This window comes from Puma concolor, chromosome B2 (assembly GCF_028749965.1).
Source record: "Puma concolor isolate L17-30 chromosome B2, mPumCon1.1.hap2, whole genome shotgun sequence".
Lineage (NCBI taxonomy): Eukaryota > Metazoa > Chordata > Mammalia > Carnivora > Felidae > Puma > Puma concolor.
The window spans coordinates 128,646,879-128,659,955 of record NC_141671.1 but is presented as its reverse complement, the minus strand read 5'-3'; the positions used below and the strand labels follow the sequence as shown (position 1 = coordinate 128,659,955).

Below are 13,077 nucleotides of genomic sequence, written 5' to 3'. Positions count from 1 at the left end.
GCACTCATCAGTGCAAATCTAGAAATTAAATTCTTATTAATACAGCTTATTTGGAACTTTTTAGGTGGCAAAATCCTATTTTTTATTTCCATTGAATTTAATGTCAGCTAGAAACTGTTAGGCCTTCTCAGAAACCCTCCGATCAATCATATTCTGGGAAATCAATACATATTTGCATAAATACCTCTAAGAAACATTGGTAGAATTTTATGATAGGTGTTTTCTTTTAAGACTAATAAATTTGCACTCATCTGATCCTCTCTTAGTCTTGCTGAAGGAACAGCATGTTTTTATAAGGCAGCTCCCAAGTTGTAGATAGCCCCATCTGCTTCTGTGAAGTACAGTGAAGCTGAATTATTTGTAGGCAATACCAACAAATCAATGCAAATGCTTTTTATTTAAGGTTATTGTAAACCTCAACAGAACTATTGTCCTGAAAAACTTCATTCAACATCTCCTAACACTCATTTTCTATGCTAAAGCTTGGGAATAGATGCTTGTGTACAAATGACTTTTGACAGAAATGCATGCAAATTTAAGCCAACAGATTAAGTGAGATTATATTACAAATTGTAATATACTGTATAGTACAGTCCTTTTTACAACAAAAATAATAACATATAAATATTTTGGGGTAAAATCATACAAATCTCAAAGAATAAAACACTTGCATTACTATATCAGAAACACTGAAGTTCAACCAAAATTTGGATAATCTTTTGCAAATTGAATTATAACCTTGTGACGACATATGTGCATTTTGGTGTCATTTAACATGCATATTCAAGAAAATCTAGCAAGCTTATTCATGCCCCTGAGTCCGGAGAGGAATTATATTGCATGGGTGAAAGTAGGTTTTCCTTTTCTTCCTAACAGTTACAAAAAAAAATGCATGAGAGAACATGAAAACTTTCTTAAATTTGGGATTTGTTACCATCCGATTAGAATCTAGAAGAACTATATTTGACATATATACAGTAAAAGCTTGGATTGTGAGTAACTTGTTCTGTGTGTGTTCTGCAAGATGAGCAACATTTCTAATAAATTTTAACTTGATAAATGAGTGATGTCTTGCAACACGAATAGTACGTGCCGCCAAATGTCACATGATCACAACCGAGCCAATAGTTCTGCTCTCTCACTGTGGGACTGTGCGTGATCATCTCCCATGCGCAGATGCTCAGTGTGTATGTAGGCCGTGGTGTATGGCAGAAATCAGTGATTTTTCAGAACATTGGAAGATGCCCAAAACCGGCACTAGAGTGTATTGTTTATCATATTCAAAGCACCTATGGACATTTCTTTTGCCTTTCCATACAAAAGTAAGCTTAGGAATGCTCTGCTTCATTCTAGGTCAGGTTGCCTGCAGATATAGACCCTTTCCTCTGCTGCCGTATTGCCAGTTACATTGGATACAGTATATGACAAGAGTTTATTAATACTGTAGTCAACATCTGTGTGAGCATATACAATGGCCCCCATGCAGACAAAGATTCCATTGAGCCAATAGATAACACTGATTCCATTAGTAATAGTGAAAGTTGTCCTACACAATAACCCTTCTCTCTCTTGTCTCCCTCATTAGCCACAAAGGTTTTCAAAGGTAAGTGTAGGTTCGTTTATTTTTCTTTATATTTTGTATTTGCTTTCTTATTTTGTATTATATTTCAGTACTGTAACCATTTTTACATGAATATTTTTGGGTTGTGGAATGAATCATCTGAGTTTCCATTATTTCTTATGTGGAAATTCGCTTTGATACACAAGTGCTTTGGATTACAAGTATGTTTCCAGAACAAATTATGCTCACATATCAAGGTTTTACTCTGTAAATGTTTCTCACCCCGATTTCGTTTAAAAGGGAACAACTCTATCAATGTCTACGTGCATCTTCAAATGATATTGACTCTGATTGTTTTGAGTTGAATTGTGTCTCCCCAGAAAAGATAGGTTGAAGTCCTAACCCCGGTACCTCAAAATGTGATATTATTTTGAAAGTGGTTTTATACAGTGCTAATCAAGTGAAAATAAGTTCATTAGTGTGAGCCCTAATCCAATGTAACTGGTGTCCCTACGAAAAAGGAAAAGTTTGGATACAGAGACAGACATGAGAAGCCATGAGAAGACATACAGGGAGAATTCCCTTCGAAGACAAAACAACTGTAAACCAAGAAATGTTCAGGACTGCCCATGACCGCCAGAAGCCAGAAGGAAGCAAACAAAATTCTACCCAGATTCTCAGAGGAATCATGGTTCTGCCCTATAGATTGCTGACTCCTCTAGCCTTCAGTACTGCAAAGTAATATATTTCTATCATTTTAAGCCACTTAATTTTCAGTACTGTGTAGCAGCAGCCATAGGAAACTAATACACCTATATTATAAAATAACATTTAGCAATGAATAAAATTATAGAACACCTTTCAGCTCCAAAAGTGAATCGAATCATAATCATATAATGAATTCAATCAATAAGAGAAACATAAATTAACTACTGAAAAAAAATACATTGATAATTAATTGCAGTGCATGGTATAAAACAAACAGATTGCTTAAACCATAATTTTTTATGTAATAGGAAGATACTAATGAATATAGATCATCTGAGACTATTTTTAATAAAAACATATTTTATCTAATCCATAATACATATCCATGTGTCATTAAACCTATCCATTTTCTTTGGTAGAGTAAATATCTTTTCACTGAAAACTGGAAACTGAATTAAAATGAGCTAGTTCTCTTTCGAAGATAAAGCCCCAATATCATGTTTAAGGAGGATGTTTGTTGCTATGGTTTGTCCTGTTCAATTTTTCTGAATTAAAGATTCTTAATGTATGCTATGTTAAAAGGGTCTATGGATCAGGATAGAAAAATAGAAAGCCCCCTTTTAAGAGTTCCTAAAATAATATCAGATAATATCAGACTCCCTATGTTTTTGTAGAAAACTGTTTGCAGGTGTATAATACTTCCCAACTATTCTGCACTCTTTAGGATGACCCTGAGGCTGTGGTGAAAGCTACCTATTTACGTTTTCTGAGATACGGGCACTTTTTAATCTTTCATTTTAAAATAGGGCCATTTCAATCTTAGGACTGTATGGTTTATTATTCGTACTTCTATTGACCAGCAATCAATGACACCTGTGCATTGGATCAAAGTTTCATTACAATCATTAGCAGAGAAGGTTAAGAGGAAGCGGGGGGTGGGGGGGGAGTGGGGGGGGGAGGCCTTGCAGGCTAAGCTGTATCCATTCTGGTTTGCCAGGCACACATACACTCGCACACATGAATACAACGGCAATAAGAGACTGGTGTTAATTTAAGGTTCACTGTTCATATTTAAAAAAAAAAATTCAATGTTTATTATTTATCATTGAAAGAGAGAGAGAGAGAAAGGGAGATCAGGGGAGGGTTAGAGAGAGAGGGAGACACAGAATCCGAAGCAGGCTCCAGGCTCTGAGCTGTCAGCACAGAGCCCAACGTGGGGCTCGAACTCACCAACCAGGAGACCATGACCTGAGACAAAGTTAGATGTTTAACTGACCGAGCTCCCCAGGCGCCCCTCATTGTTCATTCTTCATTGAAGATTTTTTAGTGTTGAAGCTCAATTTATTACCTAACCATTCTTCATTTCAATATAACATCCACTTGCATAGCCATACGCTGCGTTTTTATGCTTCCTCAAAGTTTTCATAATAGAAAAACACAACTTTCTAACTGCGCGAGAAAGAAAATGATAATAGTTAATATTTTCCCAGCCTTTATTACATGTCAGGCACTGTTCTAAGCACCTCACACGTATTCAATCAATTAATCCTCAAAATAAGCCTGAAAGCATCCCAAATACAGAGCAGAAAACCGGCCATCTGATCACTCATTGGCGTGCTGCTTTACCTAAGCCTACTTCACAATCATCCATGTGCCGCTGACCGAGCAACTCAACAAAAACACAGACTCATAGAAAATTTGTAATTCCTTATCTGTAAGGAAATCTGCAGCTGGAGATATTTTCTACCATTTCCAAAGAAATGCTGCATCAGTGTAGAAATAAAGTGAATGTCTCCATACCATCAAAACCACTGTGTTGCTTTCTACAAAAATGGTGAAAATAAACGCGTGGTGAGTTGGTGCCTGAATATCTGGCTTTTGACTAGCTCTCAGACTTTCTAGTTCCATGTGGGCCTAAGGGAAAAGTCACAGCACCTTGGATGGACCTCTGTTTTCCTACTTCACAAATTCCGAGAAAGGTTAAAATGCCTTTGATTTCAAAAATGCAATAAATTCACTAGTTTGATGTCGATTGTGTGCAAACTGTGAGAGATGCCTCAAATACAAAGAAAAATGAGATATTTTCATGGTGTTCATATTCTAGTTTTCAAATCAATATCGTAAGTGCTATGATAGAGTAAGTTCAGGCGACTCTGAGAGCAAAAGGAGAACATTTAACACAGACTAGGTGAATTATGATAGTCTTTCTGAAGGAGATACCAATTTGAGCCTTGCAATTACTTAGGGCTTACCTATGTTACAGACAGAAAAATATTTCAGACAGAGGAATCATTTCTATGGTAACGTATGGAGGAAAGAGATAGCTGGGTTTATTTGAAAGGAGCATGTAATTGCGTGTGGTTTACAAATAGAGAATAACAAACAGAGAATAGAGAATAACAGAGAAAATAGAGCTTGAGGAAGTTAGTAAAAATGAGATCAGAAAACCCTTGATATGCCATATTAAATAATTTTGCACGCAAATGAATATTTCCCAATATGTATTTTCTAGAAGTAACCTTGAGAAATGGTACATAATGCACTACATTTTTAGAGCGGAAATGCAAATTAGTATATTAATGGCTTACAAAACTCTAGAACATATTGAATTTTAACAAACTTACCGAAAGTAATTTTCAAATGTATTTGACCTAAGTTTAAAAAAATCTTATGCATAGAAAAATTTTTACAAATAGAAAATGTATACAGCTTGATGAAGTGTGTAACTCAATAAAGGTAAGAGAAAGAGAGAGAGAGAGAGAGAGAGAGAGAGACCAATGACATCCTAGCACCTCCCTTGCTGCCCCCTCCTAATGATTAGCCTAGTCTACACCCAAAAGATTCCCTTATTCTGATTTCAAATTTCATATTAGTCTTTTTTTTTATAAATTTATATAAATAAAATGTTGCAATCAGTTTGTTTATGGCCAATTTGATTTGACTCAAAAATATTTGTCATTTTATGTATGCTGTTGTGGATAGACAGTTAATTCATTTTCATTACTGTATAGTACTTATTGGATGAAACTACCCCAGTTTATCCATTCAAATCCTGCTGCCAGCTTGGGGCTATTAAAATAATTCTACTATTAACATTTTTGCAAACATGTCTTGCTGCACATATGTACACATTTCTGTTGTGCATAAACTGTACAAATTCCTGCATCAAATGATAAGAAATGTCCAACATTCGTAGATACCAGCTGAACTACTTTTCCTAGCAGTTTTTCAATTTGTACTCCCACCAGGAATATTTTCGAGTTGATTATTTCTGCACATTCCTGCCAACAAATGATATTGTCAGCCTCTTTAATTTAAACCATTCTTGTGGTTGTTTTGTGGTGTCTCAAAGTATTTAATTTGCATTTCCCCTGGCTAACCAGGAGGTTGGGCGTGATTTCATATCATTTGGTTGTTTGGATATTTTCCTTGGAAGTTGTCTCTATCTTTCGTCCATTTTATTATTGGGTTGATGATTTGTTTGACTGGTAGTTTGTTGATTTCTCCACCATTCTTATTGATTTGTAGGAGTCTTTTAAATGTTCTGAAAACTTGCACTTTGTCAAGTTACAAATATTATTGCTTAGTATATTACTTAGCATCATACTCAATGTTATCTTTTTATGACTAGAAATCTCCATGTTAATAGAGGGTAAAGTAGGGGTCAAGATATTTTTAATGGGTATATCCAATTAATGCAGGATGATTTTATTGAAAAGATTATTTTCTTTTTCTGTGCAATACAATTTTGTTGTAAATAAACTGCCCATATATGCATTAGTTTTTCTATATTTTATTAGTCTATTTTTCCATCTCTATGCCAATACTGAACTATTTTAATCTCTATATTAATAACTAAATGCTAGGTATATTAAATTTGCATTTATTTATAAAGCTGAGAGAGTTAAGGTGAAGGTAGTTTCAAAATTGATGAAAAAATTAGGCACAAACTAATTTTACTTCCTAAAGGAAACTACAGTTATATTTTAGAGAGCTATTTGAATTGACATAATCATCTAGGTTAAACTACAAAAAGTAGTTTAACCCTCTAATAGGCCAGAGCATCAAAGTTCTGTCACAAATGTAAATTTGAATTACACAAAGCAACACATTTTCTATGTGAATGCCTCAGTGAGGTGCCATTTTGAGATAAGACTGCAGGCAAAAGAGCTCTAAAATAACTTTTGATAGCTATAAAAATAAGTCTTTCCACTCTGTTCCTTTTCAAGATCAGATTGGTTATGTGTAGACCTTCGTATTAATACACACACACACACACACACACACACACACACACCCCTTACACACAAAATCTTATTGGAACCTGATTAAGACTGTAGTTAAGGGGCGCCTAAGTGGCTCCATCAGGTAAACATCTGACTTTGGGTCAAATCATGATCTCATGGTTCGCGGGGCTTCCCACGTCGGGCTCTGTGCTGACAGCTCAGAGCCTGGAGCCTCCTTGGGAGAGCCTCCTCTCTCTCTACCCTCCCCCACTCATGGTCTCTCTCTCTCTCTCTCTCTCTCTCTCTCAAAAATAAATAAACAACAAAAAGACTGTAAATATACAGAATATTTTGAGAAAAATTGACATCTTTACATTATCAGGTTGTCAAATCATAAATAGAGCATATCACTTCACATTTTTCTATCAATAACATTTTGCAGGTTTATTTGTAGAGGCCTTGCACATGTTTTCTTAGATTTATAATATGTATTTGACTTACTTGATACCATTTTAAATTAAATAATTTAAATATTTTAAAATATCTACTTCTATTAACTTTTTTTGCTCCTATATAGAGCCATAACTGCTTTTGTATATTGACCTTATAGCCTGTGATTTTGCTGAATACATTAACTTATTTTAATAACGTATGTATTGTTTTTTTTAATTCTTTACATCAGAATCTTATAATCTGTGAATAAGATTTTTATGTATTACTTTAATCCTTATACATTTTTTTATTTCTATTGCCTTAAACAACTTTCATTAAATATTTCTTCCTATGCCTTAGGGTTCACTCTTAGTGTTTTACATTGCATGGGTTTGGAAAAATGTAAAATGATATATACCCATCACTGTGGTATCACACAGGGTATTTCCACTGTCCTAAAAATCCTCTCTGCTTCATTTATTCATCTTTCTTCCCACTCCTCAACCCCTGAAAACTTATGGTTTTCCATAAGTTTTGCCTTTTCCAGAATGTCATATAGTTGGAATCATATGGCATGTAACCATTTCATAGCTTGCTAGTTTTTTCGTGCTGAATAAATTCCATCGTCTGGATGCACCTCACACTATTTAGCTATTCTTTAAATATCTGTAAGTATTTGCAACAATATATTTTGGTTATTTATTAAATATTTTATATTGATTAATATATTTGAAATAGCATTATTTTTTGACTTATGTAGCCTAAAAACTAATAACAATAATTATATATATATATATATATATATATATATATATTTAAATGGAAATCAATTCTAGTAGGAAAATCTGAATATAATCTTAAATTCTTATCACTCAAGACCAAAGTTCTGCTATCCTAAATACTCTCATTCACTAAAATGAGAAATACCTGAAATTGGATAATGAGTTAAAACTTAAAAAGACCAAAAAATAACTGAGGAATTATATCTATCCCTTTTAGCAATCACATTTTTTTTGCTTATCAGCTAATGTATTCAGTTAGTGTATCATTCTTTTTGTGTTAAGTAATTAGCAGGTCACAGAAGACAGAAAAAAAAATGTTTAACAGAATTGCCTACTTCTTTTTAGTACCCTTGAGATCATCATCTCCCTATGACCTCAGTGTTTTCGCAACAATTTAGAGAGTCTTTATTTATACTAAAACATATGAAAGATGCATGCTAATTTTAAAGCTTAGAAATAGGACAGAAATTGAAGATGCCTTTTTCTACTGGCTGAAAAGTGCATAAAATTAATTTGACTGATATGAATGAACTCTAATAACACTTTATAAATTTGTGTGACTAATGCTTCTAAATAATAATATTAATAACTTTACTCTTGTCTACAACTAACTGATCCCACTTACCAAATCTGGTATTTTCATTAGCAAAATATATGTGGCCCATTTGTTGCAGGTAAGTAGGCTTGGTAGTATAGGACTAAAGACATTTAAGGAAAATTCCATATCCTCAAGGGACTATGATAATGATTATCATATAGGTTTTTAGGAAAAGAGGTGGATAAAAGGGAAACCTGTAGATTCTAACACATTTAAAGAGTGTCCAAAAAGGACACTCTTTTTTTCAAGTTAAAAAAGGAACAGCTAAACTACTAAACCTAGGGATACTTTTTGCATAATATAAAGAAATGCGTGTCAGAGTTTTAGATTAAATACACAAGTATAGGATCTAACATTTTTCTATGCCACAACAGATTACCAAAGGCACATTCTGAGGGTATTCGCTCTACATAAATGTTCTTGGTGACTTTCCCTCGATGCCACAGCCCTGTGCTGGAAATCATCCCTTAGCAAGTTACCCTGCATAGAATTTACAACCTGCCAACTCTCCCCTCTTAAAACTTATCATTGACTATTTTTTTGCCTCATCTTGTGCTACACACAAACTGTGTTTGTTCAAAAAGTCCCTAAAACTCAGGAAAGAGATTGTCATAGGTCATGGTTCACACACCTAGAAGGACACAGAAGATCTGCTAGTCCCGCCACCTTGAACTATGAATTGGCATTCACTGTCCAATGCTGGGGGGATGCCACTGAATATCTTGTCTAGAATGCGATGCCCTCATTTTACCTCATTTGCAATCAAACACACAAGAATGATTTAATTTTGTTGAGTGATTTTTTTAAAGATAAGTTAAAGTTTTTTAAAAAAAATGATAAATTTATTTTGCATGAGACTATTCAAAGCGATTCACAGTGGTCCCCATTTTACCATCCCAGCCTTTTCATTCTCCCCAAGGAGACAGAATTCTAGGCTACTTTGCCCTCTCAACATCTTCTAAATATCACATATTGTATTTTTATGTTTATGCAACTTTAAATGTACTTGCTCACTGCCTAAGATGATCATCCTCACCCTCACTTCTCTTTAAATAAAGCCAACACAGGGGCGCCTGGGTGGCGCAGTCAGTTAAGCGTCCGACTTCAGCCAGGTCACGATCTCGCGGTCCGTGAGTTCGAGCCCCGCATCGGGCTCTGGGCTGATGGCTCAGAGCCTGGAGACTGTTTCCGATTCTGTGTCTCCCTCTCTCTGCCCCTCCCCCGTTCATGCTCTGTCTCTCTCTGTCCCAAAAATAAAAAAAAAAAAAAAATAAATTAAAAAAATAAAGCCAACACAAATATCTCTAGCGCTACCATCTTTGATTCATTTTTTCCAGCTTACTTAACAGAACTTATCCCATTTATATCTGCATTTCTATGGAACTTCGTATTCTGTCTTTGAAGTGATGCTGTGACACTAACTGCTGGCCCCAGAATCTGATGCCCTGAGTTGGAATCATGACTCCATCATTGATGAGCTGTGCAACCTTGAACAAACTCCTCAAAATCTCCATATCCCAATTTCCTTTTCCTTAAAATGGTCTTAACAATATGTTACAGATTGTTTTAAGCATTATATAGGTGAACATATGCATAAAACTTAAAATTGTGTTTGGCTCATGCTCAGTGATTTTACATATTGTTTTAGTTATTTTTAAATATGCTTGACTCTCTTTTCTAATAACTTCTGGAGAGAAGGAATACTTTTACCATCTTTTTTATCATTGATTGTTATTGCCTAAATTATAGAAAAACCTCAGTCAAGGGTGATTTCAGTTGTTCTGCTTATCAGTCTGTATACTGTTGGACAACAGAAGCCTCTTTACATATTCAAAGTACAAGACAATTTAATGTTGTTAATCTTTATAAATCCAGTGGGATGCCTGGAGGAACTGAAGTTGGGGGAGAGTTCACTCAGGTTTCAAATCTACCATTGTAGATATGTGCCATATAGTTAGGGACTTCCTGCTGCTGCCCAGATCAGAACCTTCCAGGAATTTGCAACCGAGAGTCACAGCTAACATACAGAATTAATGTGGGAAGCTCTCACGGGAATGCCATGGAAGTATATCCATCTACCCACTTCTTCTGTGTTCCAACATGTATGAATGAATTGCAGAAAAGATCATAGGAACGTTTTGGTGAATACTAATTGTGTATATCTATTATTTTTAATTACAGGAATTTGTCTCTTTAGTACATCAAAAATGTTTGAATACCAATAATTTAATACATTTTAATTTAATCATATATATGGTAGATAAATAGGTAAATATTATATAATTATTAGTTATAGCTATTATTAATTATTAGTTATAACTATTATTAATTATTAGTTATAACTGTTAGATCTTTTTGCTTCACTGCCACCAAAATGGCCACAATCATCATCAAATAAATTTGAGCCTAGCCTTGGCCATTTTTAAGTCCTATGAGAACACAACTTCTAAAATTGATGGATAAGTGCCAGAAGGAGATCAGGGTTATAGGTAATGTGACAACATCTTGAAGCCACTTTGTTTTCATATTCTCCTCCCTGCATCCTTAATTATTTTTAGTGGAATCTTCACCCTAGATTGTTGACTGCAGCATTCACCGTCCATCCCCATGTCCCACCATGGAATCACTAGAACTGACAGCCTGCAAGTTCTACCTTTACACAATTTTCAGGTCTCTAGTTTGTCTGAACTTGGAGCTCACTTCAGATAATTGTGCATATTTGCTTTGGATCTACAGACTAGTACATCCATACTATCTATGTAACATATGCAGTTAATAGTTCTTCCAACTTCCCCTCCCATTGGACCTCTAGGTTATTGACATGTGCTTATGCTGGGTTCCTGATTTTTATCTCACACCCATGTACTTGTTAGTGTAATAATGCCAAAAGCTATTATTAGTATGAAAGGATTTACACTTCTCTTTGTTATAGTAATTTGAGTTATGAGTCAAGAGGAGAATTAGAAGCATATCAGAAAGTCTAGACTAATTTACATCAAAGGGCAAAAGGAGACCTATAAAAATAAACACAGAAGAAGGGAAGGAGGCCAATGCAGGTAGCATAGTTTAAGGATAAAGAAGGAGCACAAAGACCAAATGTCAAGGACAGAAGCCATGCGATGTCATGTAAGACTGAGAAGTAGCATATCTAGAGAAGTTGTCGTATAGAAGTTATATGTATCATGACATGGAATCCCATGTCGCAATTCCAGAAATTTCAATAAATATTTTAATGGATTTTAATTTTTTTTTTTAATGTTAGGCTTCATATGTTAGGCTTCATATGAAGATGAAGTGTTGCTGAGACAGAATGTAACACGGCTTAGTTCTACAAAGTTTACGTTAGAGTTTTGACTGCCATACCTTTAATATTGTCCATCAGGACAGTAAATCTGCTTCTTTTATTTTTCTTAGATCCTCATTGCTCTGGGCCTGGTTTGCTGCCTGTCATTCCTCAGGAGTTCCCTGGTCTACGGAGCCCAAGCTGTGCCATTTATATCAGTAAGTGGCTATTCACCCTGCAATTATAAAAGTTTTTTTCATGGATATATTATGTAGTATGTTGATCAATATAGGCATTTGAGCATCTTCTCACCTTCAAGTAACCATTACTCTGTATATGATACTATATTAATTATGATAATCATACAGCTGTTTCTCTATATCTGTTCATCTGTTATCTACCATCTATCTATCATCTATTGTTTATCATCTATTATCCATCAAATGAGAGTCTATTTAAGATCTACTTAGATCTATACAAAAATACAAGTTATGTTGCTCAAACCCTAAGAATAGACTGAGTCTGTGGCTGAAAGAAAGTTCAATAATGATTTCTATAACCCAATATGCTTTCATGAACCAAGACAGAACTTCTCAAAGTCTCTGAACCATTATTCAGCATCATAGTAAAAAAGCATAATCTTGACATTATTCTTACCAGGATACATGTTTCAGATATATCTCCAAGAGAAAATAACTTTAATTAAGCACATTTTCTATAACCATAAAGGTTTATTTCATGGAAATAAAGGAAAAACATTCAGAAGCTATTTAGAAAAAAAGCATCTCCATTCATAGACTTGAAAGGGACCAAAATCACCTTCTCATTATGAATTTTTAGAACCTGAGGCTTAAAAGTTTGCATCCACTTTCCAAGATCATGAATTAGATTTGGAGGTTAGAAGTCAGATCATGTAAACCCCTATTCAGTGACCTTTTCACTACACAATATTTGGTAGAACTTGGTGGTATATGTTAAGTCAAAAATATCAAAATATGAAAAATATTCGTATTTTCTGCCCTAAATTATATAGTCTAATATCTATATTCTCCATTTTTTAGGTATAAACTTATGTTTTATTTGATGGTTTTTGAAGAAGGGTTACTAAAACAGCAATCAAAATGATTAATCTCATCGCTATTGTAAGAACAGGTTTAGTTTATTTAATTTTATTTGTGTATGACTTTGAATGCTTACTCTAAAAGAACATTTGGGGAGCCTGGGTGGCTCAGATGGTTAAACATCTGACTTTAGCTTAGGTCATGATCTTGTGGTCCAGTCTGTGGGTTCGAGCTCCATATCATCTCTGTTGCTAACAGCTCGCGCTCTCTCTCTCTCTCTCTCTCTCTCAAAAATAGAGAAAAACAGGGGCGCCTGGGTGGCTCAGTCGGTTAAGCGGCCGACTTCAGCTCAGTTCAAGATCTCGCGGTCCGTGAGTTCGAGCCCCGCGTGGGGCTCTGGGCTGATGGCTTGGAGCCTGGAGCCTG

The 13,077-nt window shown here is 34.9% G+C and overlaps 1 long non-coding RNA gene across 2 annotated transcripts in view; it reads left to right on the top strand.

Moving 5' to 3' along the window:
- LOC147581253 (uncharacterized) overlaps positions 1-12,861 on the top strand; it is a 142,756-nt gene extending 129,895 nt beyond the window's left edge. For both annotated transcript variants that reach the window (XR_015251582.1, XR_015251580.1), the window contains one exon: positions 11,722-12,861. This is a non-coding gene — a long non-coding RNA (uncharacterized LOC147581253). The remainder of the gene's footprint in view (positions 1-11,721) is intronic.
- The last annotated feature ends 216 nt before the right edge of the window (positions 12,862-13,077 follow it).